The sequence below is a fragment of the Vicugna pacos genome, chromosome 20 (genome assembly GCF_048564905.1).
Source record: "Vicugna pacos chromosome 20, VicPac4, whole genome shotgun sequence".
NCBI classification, from domain to species: Eukaryota; Metazoa; Chordata; class Mammalia; order Artiodactyla; family Camelidae; genus Vicugna; species Vicugna pacos.
The window spans coordinates 6,075,621-6,092,920 of NC_133006.1; the positions used below are offsets into that span (position 1 = coordinate 6,075,621).

General features: G+C 44.3%; 1 protein-coding gene across 11 annotated transcripts in view; it reads left to right on the forward strand.

The window, feature by feature from the left end:
• The window catches only part of DST (dystonin), a 435,317-nt gene that overhangs the window by 64,949 nt on the left and 353,068 nt on the right, over window positions 1–17,300 (forward strand). The gene's annotated exons all lie outside the window — the stretch shown is intronic.

The following is a 17,300-nucleotide window of genomic DNA, read 5'->3' on the forward strand; positions in this document are numbered from 1 at the left end:
AGCCTGAATTGTCACTTGGAGGAAATGAGGCCCAGAAAGTGACCTGAGAGGCCAAACATCAGGTACCCGGTGACTTTCAGACTCACAACTGGAAACAGGGCCTCCTGGTTGAACGTTCTCTCTTCTGTCCTGTGTTGCTTCTCTGTTTATATGCCAAGTATAGCTAAAACATTTCAAATTTTTTATATCTATATTTTTTAAAGAAATTAAAGTATAGTCAGTTATAATATGTCAGTTTCTAGTTTATATACATTAAAAAATGTGTACTTATATGTTTTATCAAATGAACTGACTCCCCCATGTTTTAAATTAGTTTAGAAAACCCAGACATTTTACATGAAAAAAACCTGTATAATAGACTCTGGAATTTATGGGAGTGTTAAGCAGGCAACACAGATGTCTTACGTTTGTTTCTAGAATACGTGCAATCTCCATGACTCCAGGCAAATTCATCTTGTTATTAGAGCAAGAAGGACCAGAAGGTCTGAGGTGTGGACGTTTCAGGATACCAGGGAAGTGAGAAATGCCTTTGGAAATGAGAATGCTGCTTTTTATAAGCAAAGGACTATCGTTATTTCCTGTCTTAAGATCCAATGAAAAACTGTGTTGGAACATCATTACCTCTCTGTAGCTCCAGAGATAACCATAAATAAGTGGTTCTCTTTTCCTACAAGAAAAGTTGTAAAGACACACAGACCTTCCACGTCAACAGCATCTTTACTGGTGCTGAGTCATGCTAATAACACTTGGCTGGCTTTTCTGAAGCGCTTCCTGTGTAAGCCGGGCTCTGTGCTGGGCAGGGGGTGTTAATTAGCTCACGTAGTCTTGACAGCAGCCCTAGCAAGCAGATCCTCTTTCTAGATTAGGAAACCAGAGTTCAGAGTGGTTCGGTGGCCTGTCCACAGTCACCTGGCTGGTGAGTAGGGAGGCTGGGCGGGGCGCACGGTGCCCTGCCGGCCCTCTGGGCTGCGTCTGACCTCGGAGTCTCTAGTTCTCCCACTGAGCTTGCTGAGAACGGTTTCGCTTCCACTGTGTGATCAGGAACGTCTGCTGTGGGTCGTGAGACTCTGTTGTGCTTTGAACCAAGACAAGCTTCAGGGCAAGTAAACAGGCACTGATTGGTGGGAGCAGGAGGAGAAGTCAGAAGGGACGGGACTTTTTGAAGGCAGTCGGTGTTTACTGAGCACTTACTGTGTGGTAGGCGGTACAAATGCTTTTGCAGATTCCATTCAGTTCATTTTTTCATTGCACAAATATTTACTGAGCGCACGCTCTGGGTTGGTCCCTGGGCTAGGAACTGGTGACTAAACCAGGAATAAAACAAAGCCCCTGGACTCCCGGAGCGTATTTTCCAGCAGGGGAGACAAACAACACACAGATGAACGTATATGGATACAGTGTGTCAGGTGGTGATCAGAGCTATGGGGAAGTTCACGGCTGGTTGGGAGGTGTGGAGTGATGGGGGAGGGTGATGTTACAGTATAAAGTTGTCAGGGAAGAACTTTCTTTAAAAAGGTGACATTTGAGCAAAAGTCTAAAGACAGATCGTGAGGGCACAGGTTTGGGGTGCAGTAGGATGCCACTGCAGGGTTTGGGGGCGGGCATGACATTCTCCGAGATGCTTTTAAAGACTCAGTCCAAGCCTCTGTAGGGGAGAGACCGCTGAGGGACAGGGAGAGAATGGACTTGGAGTAAGAACGGCATGGCTTTCGTTCTTTCAATACCTACTACGTGCTTTCTGTCCATCACTTCTAATGCTTTTAGTAATCCAGTTGAATTAAGTTATGAATTAAGATAGGATTGGCAAATGGGACCTAATCAGATTTATAAGCTTTTGCACAGGAAAAGAAACCATAAACAAAACGAAAAGACAGCCTACAGAATAGGAGAAAATATTTGCAAATGATGTGACTGACAAGGGCTTAAGTTCCAGAATATATAAACAGCTCACACAACTCAAAAATAAAAAAGCAAACAACCCAATCCAAAAATGGGCAGAAGACCTAAATAGAGATATCTCCAAAGAAGACATCCAGATGGCCAACAGGCACATGAAAAGACGCTCAACATTGCTATTATCAGAGACATGCAAATCAAAACTACCGTGAGGTATTACCTCACTCCGGTCAGAATGGACATTATTATTAAATAGTTCACAAACAATAAATGCTGGAGAGGATGTAGAGAAAAGGGAACCCTCCTACACTGTTGGTGAGAATGTAATTTGGTGCAGCCATTATAGAAAACAGCATTGAGATTCTTTAAAAAACTAAAAAATAGAGTTACCATATGATCCAGCAATCTCACTCCTGGGCATATATTTGGAGAAAACTCTAATTCAAAAAGATACATGCACCCCAGTGTTCATAGTGGCACTATCCAAGATGATTGGATAAAGAAGATGTGGTATACATACAATAGAATATTACTTAGCCATAAACAAGAATTAAATAATGCCCCTTGCAGCAACATGCGTGGACTTAGAGATTATCATATTAAGTGAAATAAGTCAGACAGAGAAAGATAAATATTATGTGATATCATTTATATGTGGAATCTAAAAAAAGGACACAAATGAATTTATCTACAAAACAGAAACAGACTCACAGACAGAAAACCAACTTATGGTTACCAAAGGGGAAGAGACGAAGGGATAAATTAGGAACTGGGGATTAACAGGTACACACTGCTATACGTAAACAACAAGGTCCTACTGTATAACGCAGAGAACTATATTCAATATTTTGTAATAACCTATAATGAGAAAGAATATGAAGAAGAATATATATGTGTATAAATGAAAGTATATGCTGTGCACTAGAAACTAACACAACATTGTAAATCAACTATACTTTAATAATTAAAAAAAGGACTAAAAAGCTCCCAGTGGCTTAGAAGTTTGCCCAGGGCTGCGCAGCTCTGATTGTAGGAACTCTCTGCCCAGTCGACAGATTTGGGGCAGCTCTTTAAAATGATAGCTGTCATTTAAAGTGTCCCTCTGTTTGCTAGATTTGGTCCTCAATCCCTTGGATATATTACCTTTATAGAACAAGTCTGAGAGGTAGGTGTTACTCCCATTCTTAGACGAGAAATCCAGGGTTCAAAGAAGTTGTGACTTAGGACTTGCCACAGGGCCGCGAAATCAGTAAGTGGCCCAACTGGGAACCGAAGTCCTGACCTGTGGGTCGCCTGCTTCGCGGCAGTTCGGCAGAGAACTTAGAAGGTTGTGAACGGTCTTGCTCCTTTTCAGTCTTCTGCCTTTTCCCCTTGGCTTTGATTGCTTTCAGGTGACCCACACCATTCTTACCTGGGGGGAAACTGTCCAATTTACTAATAGCTTAGGGTGCCTTTATGTATTTTATTAACCCTTCAGTAAGTCTGTGCAGTTAACAAGCCTGTCACAGGGCGAGGAACCCTGCAGAGTGAGTCTCTAATAGAAGTTCAGACATTGTGGCACCGGGTTTGGTAGCAGATCTGACTCCATTAGATCCCAAGAAAGACTGTGTTCTCCCTGGAGAACTGGGAAGGCAGGTGAGAGGATGAGGCTGTCTGTCTCTGTGGCTCTGCGAAGTGGGAGTGAGAGCCTGAAGTCTGCACTAGGGAAGCTGAGGAGACGATCATCACATTTAAATGAACAGCCTCTGCCCCACCCAGGCAGTATTCTCCTGAGCTGTACTCTCAATTAGGGCCAGGCTGTCGTTCTTTTAGTACAGAGACTCATTTGGCTACTTGAATCTCTGTCTCTGAGACTCAGGACTGGCCCTAGGGGAAATAAGAGTTAATTTTGCTTTACCTGTAGGAGCCTCTGTGATACCTCTTCCTTTTATCAAAATATCCCTCAGCAGTTATGCTCATGACCTTATTCACACTAAAGTGTGAATGACTGATAGCACTTACTATTTTCTGTCTGCAAGAAGGTGGCTTAGACATAAAAGGCTTTAAACTGAAAGAATATATTTTGTTTTTGCTGAGATTTTAGGCGTCAGTGTACAGGAGATGTGAAGGGAGGTGAAAACATTTTTTTGAGTCCTCAGAATGATACACTTTTTGTAATATAACCACCTATAATCACTGCTGTTGTAAATACTTTTAACCTGGTTTTCAGTTTATCATTTTCTCTTAGAATGAAATGCTGTAAAAATGTACTGTGTATCATGTGCTGGGCAGGTGTTGTGTTAGATGTTTTACACACAGTGTCTGATTTTAAGACTGTCTAACAGCCAAGGAATTAGGTGTGATCAACTGCATTTAGAATATGAGGTAAGTGAGGATAAATCATGTTCTTGTGGTAGAAGAGGTGCTGAACAAAGGGACTGGAGGAAACGCCATGGCCCCTCACTCAGTCTGGTGAGAGTCCTGCCTGGTCTCCCTTCCCATGAAATGTGAATTATACTAGGTTTTTCTCCTTCCCTGGATTGTGGGGGATGTGAGTAAAGAGAAACAGAACCTGTGGGACACACGCATATGGATTTATTTGGAAGAATTATCTCACGTGTTCATGGGTCTGGCAAAGCCATAACCTGCAGGACAGATCAGCAGGTGGAAATTCACATAGGAGCTGATGTTGCAGTCTTGAGTCCGAATTCTGCAGGACGTCAGGCTGGAACCTCAGGGTGGGTTTCTGTGTTGCATTCTTGAGAATTATTTCTTCTTTGTCAGAAAACCTTAGTCTTTGCTCTGAAGGCCTTCAACTGCTTGGACAAGGCCCACCCACAGTATGGAGTTGCTGTACTTGAAACCATATTTAAAAAAGTACCTTCACGGCAACATCTAGACTGATGTTTTGCCAAAAACTGTGTGCCATGACCTTACCAAGTTGATGTATAAAATTAACCATCATATTAATAAATAATGATTTCCACTGAATAGATTTTTTAAGATAGCAGGATTCTTCACCTGCTAACTTTCCAGCTGTGTCCAGCTGTACTGTGGATACAGACACAGGACTAGTTCAGGAAGAAATATAGTGGGCCACACGGGCTCCCCATTTATTCCATGTTGTGTTTGTGTTTCTGATAGGATTTGTCATGTGTTTTTCTGGAATTTAAAAAAATTCTTGGTGTTGTTATTGTTGGAAGAAGCTCTCAGACTGGCTGGGGAAGCACCAGTTGAGGAAGAGAGGAGGAAAAAACCCTCAAGCAGTATTTCGGGGTCAGGAGTGCAGCTGGGAAGGGGAGGAAAGTGGACACTGGAATTCACACAAATCCTAAGTGTTCAATATGACTAAGGGTGATGGGGTGGAGGGACACAGGATTATAAGTGATAAGAACTGTGCAGAAGGCTCTGTGGAAGAAGGAATGAATTTGTTTTTAAAGCATGGGGGGAGAGTTGACATGTTTACTTGTTAGAGACAATGGAAGTCAGAAAAATACGAGTATTGTGTTTTTAAGGGGTTTTTAAGTCATGTAATATCACGGCTCATACAACGTCACAAAAAATATATGTAAATGGCATGTCTGTCTGTGAGCTTCTTCGGTACAATCTCTGTGTGAAAGGGCAGTGAGCATGATTGGTAGCACATGCCTGTTCTTGTGTGCAGGAGGGAGGGAGGACAGATGCCGGATGCTTTGGTCCATGTAGGAGGCAGGGACAGATGCAGGATTCTTTAGTCCATGTGGGAGACGGGGATGGATGCAGGATGCTTTGGTCCATGTGGGAGGCGGGGACAGAGGCAGGATGCTTTGGTCCATGTGGGAGGCGGGGACAGATGCAGGATGCTTTGGTCCATGTGGGAGGTGGGGACAGATGTAGGATGCTTTGGTCCACGTGGGAGGCAGGGACAGATGCAGGATGCTTTGGTCCACAGAGCCTCACAGCTTCCCTCAGGGCAGCTCCTGGGTCACTCCCTGCGGTGCCAAGGGCCAGGGTCCAAGTTGGAGGGAAATGAGGGTCTCCTGGAGGGTGGCCAGCCTTCTCCTTAAGCCAGTCTGAATCACCATGCACTCACTCCGGGGCTCACTGGAGGGCTGGCTGCCTCGTGCCTCCTTGTATGATGGGTCTGGGACCCCCTCATTTCTCCCTGGCCCCTCTTTGGCTCCCCACTGGGAACACCAAGGCCTGATTCCCAACCTTCTTGCTCCTTCCAGGTCACTGCCTTGACCTCTGCTGCAGCAGCCACAGTTCAGCCTACCTCTCACCTGCCCTTTTTCCAGTCTCTCAGTATTTCTGCAATATCCCTCCATCCTTCATGGCTGTGGTTCAGTTCAAATGTCATCATTTGCTGGACAGTCACAGTAACTGCCACCTAATCTTGTCTGAGTTAAACTCCGCAGTCCAGTCCCTCCATGGCTGTCACAGTCACCAGTCTATCAGGACGCACACTTACCACCCCCCTTCCTCGGCAGTCCGACTCCTACACTGTCAAGTCAGGCTCCAGCGCTGCGTGACCTCCACCCGCCACCTGCTTCCCCAGCCTCACCTGCTGCTGCTCCCACCTTACCTGTCTAAGCACCCCACGCTCTCCCCGGGTCTGGGGCACCGACCAGAGAACTTGTCAGTCCCCACAGCCTTCTCCCCTCCCCTCACTGCCACCCTGTTAGTTACCTGATGCCCGTTTTGGAATGAGGTGGCAGTCAGCAAGCACGCTCCCTCTTCTCTGGTTCTAGAATCATCCAAAGGAGCCCTAAAATGAAAAACGCTGCTGGAGCAAGGAGGAGAGGTGGGAGGAGGTGGTCTTGTTGTGTGAGTGTGTGTGAGAGACAGACAGACAGACACTCAGGGCACTTCTCACCCTGCTTGGCAGGACGTCCTCTCTGGGTCTCTCCGCCCCCAGGATCCGCTGCTGGGCCCCTGGGTGCATTCAGCAGATGGTCGTGGGGGCCACTCCCATGCCTCCGATCCAAAGTCAGGATGCATGCACACAGCAAGTTTGACTCTTAGGCTGTAAGCTCTGCTGTGAGATAAATCACTTTCTCTTTTTTCCTCTCAGCTTAGGATCTGACTCCCGGTTGCCCACCTGGCAGCTCACTTCCTCCACCTTGGAGCTCTTAGAGTTGTGTTAAGGTTCCGCGGTCCTATTCGAGGTCAGGGTGCCGGGATAGGAGGGAACATGTGTGCCTGCAGGTTGTGCTGTCCCCCCCACCCCCCGTGGCTGCTCCACGGGCCCTGAGGATGCTGTGGGTCACTCTCAGAACAGGGGTCTTTTGAGAGGTTAACCATGTGGCCTGTCCCCCTGGACACCAGGCACCACTGTCTCTGATCGTCTTCTCAAGAAGCATCCTCCATGATCCACAGATGCTCTGTCTAGCCCGAGGGCCTCTTTTTCAGGCTGGGGAAAGTCTTCTTCCCCAGAGCCCTCTGCCTTTTACTATAACCTTAGCCTCGGCAAGTTTAGGTTCGTGGAGGATAAAAGTCAGGTATGATGCGTGCAGGCTGTTTTTGTTTCCTTCCCGGATGCCTAGCCTCCCCCAGGCATAGAGCGAGAAAGGGACAGACCCACATGACCTTCTGAAAGAGAGATCTGTTTCAAAGAGCAAAGGAAACCTGGGGTGGCCCTCAGTGGAGATGCAGGGGCTTTGGACCACGTGGATGCATCTCAAGTGTTGGGAGGCCAGGATGGGCAGCAGATCTTAGGGACACTCAACTCTTCGTTAAGGGCATTTGGGATGCACGTAGCCCTTATTCCCCAGAGGGAAGGCTGTGATTGGACGGGGTCCACCCTCCAGCCTGAAGCATCCTCATTATGAGGGCAGCGTTTTCCAGCAAGCCAGCCCTGAGGCAGTGGACCTCCTCATGTCCCAGTCAGCTGTGGCTTACGGCACCGGGTTATTTTTCACTGAACATACATGGAACAAACTTCGTTGTCCTCAGGAGATGGCAATGGAAGTGCCCTCAGGCACTTAACGTTACAGGGACTTGGCTTCAGTGCACTAAGAACCACCTTTTTTAAATGAAAAAGTAATTGTGCCACTTAATTGCAGCAGTAAGTGCAGGGAGAGAATAGCTGTGTAAAAGCTGTCATCCTCAGTCTCATTAATGAAGGCAGGCAATGAAAATGAAGGTACAGAGACATAGCCTTGCTTATGTTTCAACAGGGAAGAATTGAGTATAATTGCTTGTTTTATATAATGTGTTTGTCTAAGTGCTTTGTTGTTGTCATCTCCAACAACAGAGACAATGAATTTAAAGGAAAAAAAATTGCATTTTTTTTTCTTTTTTTGGGGGGGGCAGAATTAGATTTATTTACTTATTTATCTTTAAATGGAGGTACTGGGGATTGAACCCAAGACCTCTTGCATGCTAGGCATGTACCCTACCACTGAGCTATACTCTCCTGCTGACCCCCAATTGAATTTAAAAGAATAGAAAGAGAGGAATGTATTGGAAAGATACAAGGGTATCCCAAAGAACTGAAGGTTCAGAAACCGAGGTTGGGAAGGGAGCATGAGGGGACGACATGGACCTCGCCTCCTGAGAGCGGCTATTCATGTGACCTCGTGCCAGTAACTTCCAGTGTCTGCGTCTCTGTTTATTGTTTTGAATTTCCTGGAGTGACAGTCACATTGGCTCAGATAGACTTAGTCCTCTGCGCCCGGATCACACAAGCATGAGTAGGTCACATCACATGATGCTGAAGTTTCTACTCATTGGATGTTGCTCTTAGCACTTAGCAGGTCGACTTATTCTTACTGCCGATTCTGCCACTGTGTCTTATGTACTGTTCCCCATTTCTCAGATGAGAAAACAAAGCCTGGCAAGGCCCAGCAGTTTCCCAGGGTCATAAAGCGTTTACCTGACGTCCAGTCTCTGCTGTGTCAGGCAAATCTTTAACCTTACAACCAGACAGCGAAGATGCTGACTGGGGCTCGGTCTCTGAGAACATCCTGGGCTAACACCTGAGAGATCTGCGTGAGGGATCAGAGCCCACGTCTTCTCCCCAGCAGAAGTCAGAGCAGGTCCTGGCTGTCTAGAGTCCTTGGCATCCCAGCTTCCCTGTGACCTAGACAAGGACAGGAGAAACCTGGGGGGAGCAGGCTTGACAGTGGGTAGGGGCAGGACCAAAAGCTGCCAACTCAGCAGCAGTGGTGAGGGAGGTGGTCCAGCGCGATTCACAGAGATTATGAGCCAGTGCTGCCTGAGCCCTCTAGCGGGTCCGTTTCCGGTTCTTGGTGGGGGATGGAGCAGAATTGATCAGCACTGGGACGTCAGTAGGAACAGGGTGCTACCCATTTCATCTTGACACTAATTTAACTGAGATCTTTAGGGAGCCCTCTTCTTTTTGTTTTGTTTTGTCTCCTCCTCTCCAGTTCTCTTCTTCTTTAGGTTTAAACCGCCATCCACTTTTTTTTTATTTATCACCAGTATCCCTGCATTCCCCTGCTCTTGTCATTTCTTCATCTCTGAATGCACAACATCACCCGTGCCTTAATTTGTGCCAGGGTTGCAGAATCAGATGCCTGCAGGGGCAAGTGTCATAAATGGATAACGCGGCCAGGTAGGGACTGTGTCAGCCTGGATAGTGTTACGTTCTTTCTAAAAAAGGGGAAACTACTGCTAGAATCGACATTGCACACCTGCATTTTCATGTCAAATGCCCAGTTTTTAAGAAATGTTTGCCATTGAGGGGAGGGTATAGTTCAAGTGGTAGAGCACATGCTTAGCATGCAGGAGGTTCTGGGTTCAGTCCCCAGTCCCTCCTCCAAAAATAAATAAATAAATAAACCTAATTACCTCCCTCTCCCCTAGAGATAAAATAAATAAAGTTTAAAAAAATGTTTGCTATTAATTTGTTTTTAAAGTGGGCAGGCCAGCGTCACGCACCCGCAGGGTGGCTCTATCAGTGTGGACAGGTTTGGGTATGTTGCTGATGGAGGAAGGAAGGTGTTGAGGGAACACCTGCATCTCCATCCTGGCTTCCAAAGGGACCACAGATTCTCCAATCTATTCCTGAACCAGCCCTCTCTCCTAATTGACTTTGTGCGATAAGCCATATTTTTATGTATATATTTATATTATTCCACTAGAAGCCGTGTTTTTCAGCGTAATGTGTAAAGACAAGATGAAAATATTTAATTATATGTTGGCTGACTTACCACCTTCACTCTCCCAGTTAGCTGTTAAGCTCCTCCAAGGCAGAAGCTTGTGGGTTATGAAGACATATTTTGAATTGATTGACATAAACAAACATCCATTTGAAACAGAAGATTAAGCATTCTCTAGGTAAAGATGTTTTTCATTGTCTTCCTAACATGTTTCTGTTTTGTGGGGCTACTTTCAGAGCTCTGTTTTGCTTTTCTTTTAAGCACATTCTTTACAGTGTCCTTCCTCAGTTTGGAAAGTCTATTTGCTGATGCCCAAATACAAACCGGTTCTTGATGCCTCTGTTTCTCTAATTTTAAGATGATTTTGTTAAGGCGAACTTGCAAAAAAATTTGAAAGATTTTTTACAGTTTTCAAAAACTTTGGTGTTTTGATACTGAACACAGTTTTTCTTTCATTTGTAATTTACTGGGGGAGAGGATGTATGGAGGTGTGAGAGCCCACAGCACCAGAGAATCTTGGTTGTTGAGAGAGAACTGTTCCCCTCAGGGAAGGCCTGGTCCCCCCAGTTGGAAGGAGCCCACTGCCACCCAAAGCTGACCTTTCCTCTTATGAGCAGTTGCATCTTTTTGGATGGTTTTTCCTTACTGTGAAGATACCTGTCTCCGGGTCACCTTCCATGCTTTGGGCTGAACTGAACACAGAACTAGTCTGACCCTTTTGGGGACTCCAAATACCTGGTAAGATCGTTGAGGGATGTTCCTCCAAGTGCCTGGGACCACGTTCCAGGGCCCTTGACGACACAGGCTTTGGGGCCCAAAGGATCAAGATGGAGATCCAGGCTCTGCCTTCTACTCACAGCACGACTGTGTATAAGAGACTTACCCTCCCTAAACATGTTTCCTTATTGGGTTCCAGAGTATTAAATAAGATAATGAGTGAAAATGCATCGTATGGCCGCTGACTGCAGTCACTCAGTAAGTGAATTTAACTTGCTGGTTAAACTGAAAGGAAGGAAGTCTTGCAGAATGTCTTGGAGCTGAGCCAAGACTGCCTAGAATCCGAAGCCAGGCTGCTGGGGAAGTGAGCCTTTGATACTTACCTTGCAGAGCGTCTCACCCAGCAGGAGGGGAAAGATGGTGAGGTCCTCCTCCCTGTGTCCCATTGGTGAGCCCTGTCGGCCCAGAAACAGAACACCAAGGAACACCCTAACCAGTGCACAATCTTTCTACCCTGCAGAATTTGTGTCCTAAACCACAGTGCTCTCATTTCAGGGGCTGATGAACTGGGCCTTCCACCCAGAAAGAAACCTTTGACTTCCCCAACTCTCTGCCCAAAACCTTCTCCCTGATCAGATCCAGGAACCTTCCAGCCTCCCCTCCCTCTGACCTCTCTTCTCCAGCTCCACCAGATTCCCCATCCTCTTTGAGTTAAGGCTCCCGCAAGTCTCCCCTCAAAGGAGAGACTGAGAACCAGTCTAGACCCCACCAAAAAGGCCCCCTCCCGCCTTTACTGTTTAAAGGTGGTTTGCAGTTGAGAGGCTGGTTAAGAGTTATTTATTTGACATTGTGCTATATACCAGAAACTGACACATTGTAACTGACTATATACTTCAATTTTAAAAAAGAAATAAAATAATTTTAAAAAGAATTACTTATCTGATGAAAGAGTGCTTGAATTGAATGATTCAGCTCGCTTTGAAAAAATTTTAAAGAGAAACAAGCACATGATCCCCAAAGTTTTCCTTAAGTCATTTTGTCTTCAAGGTGTTAAACCCCCCCCCCCATTTTCCTTAACTGTTTTCTTCTGTTATCTCTTGATTTGTGAGAGGGATGGTTTTCCTGGGAATCCCTAAAATCGGATAACATGCCCTTGCTTTTTCACTTATTTCAAAATAAAAAATGAGTATGGAAGAATAGTCTTGGGCCATATCATGTATTTTTATACCCTATGCAAGAAGTGAGTTTTTGTACTTACCTAAGCAGTGGAATTTTAAATAAAATTGGATCTTCACTTATTCTGAATTTTTAAAACATTTTTTTATTAAAGTGTAGTTGATTTACAATGTTAGTTTCAGGCTTCCAGCAAAGTGATTCAGTTATACACATAGGTACATACATTTATATTCTTTTCAGATTCTTTTCCATTAGATGTTATTACAAGAAATTAAATATAGTTTCCTGTGCTATATACAGTAGTACACTTATTTGAAATTTTGATGTCTATTTTTCAGTTTATATAAAATACAATCAATGATGCGATATGAAACCAGCTTTGTGTTCACTGGATTGTGTGTTGAATGCCTAACCCAGGGGCAATTTTCTCGGCTTCCATCCACTGTGCTCAGGACTGAGACAGGCAGACCACCTTGCTCTGAGGTCTTGTTGTCGGTCCAGCTTCCATGCTTCTCCAAGTGTCTATGAGGAAATGTGATGAGAGGTCACTTAGATGGGTGATGTCACCGTGTGCTTGGAATGGGGTGGGTTGGGTGGATGTGATCTGGTGAGAACAGGCCTGGACTGAGCAATACTTTAAAAAAAAAAAAAAGCCCTTACTTTGTGTTTCTTCGCAACTCTTCATTTTGAAAACATTCAGGTGTACAGAAAATTTGAAGGCAATCCGTGGTCCACTTTCAGAGTCTCGCAGTTGTCTCTAACGTGACTTTTGAGCTCAAAAAGAAATACAGACTCCCATCAAGGTTGTTATACTTTTGTCTCTTTCCATTTAAACAGTCCCTGCTTCTGGGGTGTGTCTGTTTCCTGACATTGACCTTTTTCCTATTTTTTTTGAGAAGTCCAGGATAATTATCTTGTAGAATGCCTCGCAGCCTGAATTTGTCTTACTGATTCCTCAGATGCTTTTTATTCTTTTGGTTAAATTTTTGGAAATATGTTTACAGAAATATTCATGAATCTCAAGCACGTGGGTTTGTGAAAGTCCACTGTCCAGCCTCTGGGATTCTAGAAGTCTGGCTACTTGAAAGCCCTAATCCCTGCACTTGTTTCTTGTCGCCCTTAGAGGATGCTGGGTGCAGAGGTAATTTCCTGCAGACCAGGGTGCTAAGCCTGGCCGGTTTCCAGGGGAGGCAGGTCCATTGTATCTACCTCAGCTCCCCTACCGGGGTTTCAGTTAGCGAAGTTATTGTTTAGTTCCTCTTCTAAAAATATCACATTATGTAATTATCCTGGCTTTAGGAGATTTGAGTTGTTTTTATACCATGTGAATGGGTCGGCGTTTCGGAAAATCATGTTAAAGCTTTTGGTGATCTAATTCAATTGTTAAAACTGCCTTAATGGCTAGGTTGTAATGAGACACAATACATGGATTTTTGGTTTCTCACAACCTGGTGGGTTTTTTTTTTTGGTTGTAGAGATCTAATGTCAGTCCAGAGGTGTCTCAGTCATATATATAATATATTATATATATATATATGTATATAAATAAAGTGTAGAGCACAGGGAACTATACTCAATATCTTAAAATAACCTTTAATGAAAAAGAATGTGAAAACAAATATATGTATGTATATGCATGACAGGGACATGATGCTGTACAGCAGAAATTGACACATTGTAACCAACTATACTTCAATTAAAAAAAAAAGACTTAATAGGGCTTTACATAGTTAAAAAAAAAAGCTGTATGTTAGAAACATGATGACCTAGCTCAGCTTTGTCTTTCTAGCGTAATTACCTTTCTTCTGAATACTCTGCACTCTTAACTATTTCTCTTGGTCTCAACACACAGGCCACATGGTGATGATAGTTGATGGTGAAAATTAGGAGCTTAACCTGGGGTCAGTGGGTCAGTGAACCCCATAAAATCATATGCAGAGTTTATGTGTATTTGCTTATGTTCTTTGTGCCAAAGAGAGGTTTCCCCAGATTTCATCAACTTTTCAGAGGTGTTTGTGAGCCCCCGAACAGTTAAAAACACCATCTTAAATAGTAACTTCCTCCCACAGCCTTTGAGATTTTTTTCTTTGATCCTTGATATAGTGTCTTTTTCTTTTCAGCCATCTTTTTGTGTCCTGTTTGTCTTGGATTAAAACATTGTAAGGAATAAAATTAAATTCATTAATAATATTAGTCATCACCCAGAGATCACTGCTGTTTACACGCTGGTAAATAGTTAACTACCGATCACCTGTCTACCTATTTATCTGTAAATCATCTATCTGTCTATCCCTCCCCCTCACACATTAAAGGAATCATTCTTTAAAAAAAATTCACATTAACATTTTTAAAAACTCTTAAAATTTTTTTTTTTGTTTGGGAGGTAGTTAGGCTTTTTATTTATTTATTGACTTATATGGAGGTACTGGGGATTGAACCCAGGACCTTGTGCATGCTAGGCACACACTCTACCCCCGAGCTGTACCCTCCGCATAAAGGAATCATTCTATGTGAACTCTTAACTTTGCTAAATGTAGCTCAATAACATTCTTGTTTAATTACTGCAGAGTAGTCCCTGGTATGGATACATTGTCCTTTATTTAACCAATCTCCTGTCGATGGACACATACTTATTTTAACAGGGACTTGGAGCTTTTGCTCGTCCCAAGGGCTGTCCTGCTTTGTCTTACTTTCCAAGCCCCAGATCAAAGTTTAGGCTCTGGACTTCGGGTTAGAGAACCTGGTTGCTTTCCAAAAGAAAGGAGAACTATCCTCTTATACGCTTTAAAAAACTTTTTTATTGACTTTTTTAATATGTATTTTCTTTTCAGATTCTTTTCCATTATATGTTATTACAAGAAATTGAATAGAGTTCCCTGTGCTGTACAGTAGGCCTTTGTTGTTTATCTCTTTTATATACAGTAGTGTGGATCTGTTACTCCCCAACCCCTAATTTATCCCTCCCTGCCCTTTCCCCTTTGGTAACCATAGTTTGTTTTCTATGTCTGAGTCCTCTCACACCCATACTTACAACCTTTAAAGTAGTGACGTGAATCGGCAAGTCATTTCAAATCAATAAAGAATAGTTTTAGAGGATCAGTGGACTTCAAAACAGCGTCATTTAAATCCATTCTCAATTTTCAAGGTTCCAGTGGGCCTAATGGTGGATTGTTTACCTTATATGTAAGAAATGTTGATGACAGTTATTGTGGGGAAGAACTGAATGATGCTATTAAAACTGAATAGTGCGAAAACACTTGAGTCATGTAGCTTGGGAGGGACTTTACCACATGTGCATCAGCATGATTTCCCTCTGTCTGTGTGTCTGTCTGTATTTCCCTCTGTGTTGCTGAAAGAGGTGTTGCTGGTTGTCTTGTTTCATTTCTCTTTTATCCATTTACCAAGGACACCTCCAGATGAGAAGGCGGCACCAGCCAACACCCTTGGGTCCAGGAAAGTCCCTGTTCCCATCTGGCTACATGTGATAAATGGGTCTTATGTCATAGTATCAATCACATTTTGCTGTTCAATCAGCTGAGACTCTCCCATTAAAAACATTTACTCTCTCTACAAAAATCAGCCCCCAGTGTTTTGGGAAAGGAGCAGTCCTTTCACAGTTACTCCCCACATCTGTCTGTAGAGGTAAACAATCAAATTACTATACTCACTGAAAGGGTGCAGGCAACTACAAGAAATTGAACCTCACGGATAAAGGATAACCTTACGTAAGGACAGGTAGGTAGGAAGCCACTTTCAGGAAGACAGAAGGCAACCAAGGGAACCCAATCACTTCTTGAGAAAGTCTTTAAGAATGTCCCCCCTTTCCACTGATCCAGCCAACACAACCCCAGAGAGCTCAAGGTGAATTTTCAGCAAAGCCTGGAAAATAAAGTAGGTTGAAAGTAGCCTGCCGAGCCTGACTTGCTGCCACTCACCACTCTCTGGGGACTCCAGCGAATACAGAAAATCAATTTTACTTATTTATTTGCTGAATACATTATTGCCACGAGGAAAACACACAAAAGCTAAATAAATTAATTAGAGTAGCCAAAGTGATGACATGTCATGTAAAAGAAAATGGAAGACTGCTTTTGGAGGAAGGAATCAACCTAAAGAGAAATTTTGGATGCTTTATTTTCCAGGAAATGTTATGTGTACTTTTAAAATGACGGTGTTATATAAAATAGATAAATGACAAGGTCCTACGGTATAGCACAGGGAGCTAGCTATATTCAATGCCTCGTAATAGCCTATAATGAAAAAGAATCTGAAAGGGAATGTGTGTGTGTGTGTGTGTGTGTGTGTGTGTGTATAATATATATACAAAACTGAATCACTATGCTGTACACCTGAAATTAACACAACATTATAAACCGACTAGACTTCAATAAAAAATCAGAAGTTAAAAAAATGGTGGTGTTGACAGTGCATAGGGACATGGCTGAATAGACCGAGATGAGGTCCCAGTTCACTTATGCTCTGTTCCACCTGCCTTTTGGGATGTTGTCACACGGCCTGTTTTTTGCTGCCGTTGTCACTGGTCTGGTGAACAGCCCAGGGTTTCTGCTCCAATCGGAGCAGCCCGCACTGGCTCCTGCCTGCCACTCGCTTCTTAGGGACCTGAGGCCGCCCGTACGTTTCAGGAATTCCAGTTTGCATCCTGAGCGTGAGCCTCAGCGGAGCTCTCCATGGGAAAGTGGCGACTTCCCTTGGGTGCTTGATCCTACTGAGAAACCCGTCCACAGCACAGACCGTCAGCATCCTTGTTTCCATGGTAAGCCGGCGGCCCCCTAAATCATCACAAACTTAACCCCACCGAGGAGGAGGGAACGACGTCTGGGTGCCTTTTCCCCTGCGGGGACACAGCCCTTTGATGTGAGGTAACGCCCTGCAGAGCTGCTCCTGCTGCTCCGTGGAGGGAGGACCGGGCGCGGGCACAGCACGAGGGTCAGAGCACCGTGTTTCTCGGTTCACCGTGCAAGGACCCGGGGCGGAGAGGAGCTGTTTCCTGTCACTGCACTGCATCATTCTCATTTACATCACTGGCAGCTGTTCCTTTGCTAGAAGTTTAAATTATCCCAAGAACTCCAAACTGAGTTCAGATGTTTGTTTATTGGCGCTGCCTTCGGATTCTGCCTTTTGTGTCCTCCGGGTCTTAAGAAAAGGCTCTTCTGGCAATCGGTCCTTCCTCCCTCCTCGCGCCCCTCGGGGAACCAGCTTTCTCTCATGAAGAAAATTCAATAAAGAGGACGTAGAGGCTCAGACCTGGTCAGAGGGGAGACTCCGGGGTGGGGGAGGCGATTGGAACGGAAAGGAATTGGGACCCGACATCCTGCATTTGTGCTTTGTTTTTGAGACTTGGAGTGAGTTGCGCTAATGAATTAACCAGCAGTCTAGTGATGGAAAATGTGTGTCCCGGCCGGGTGG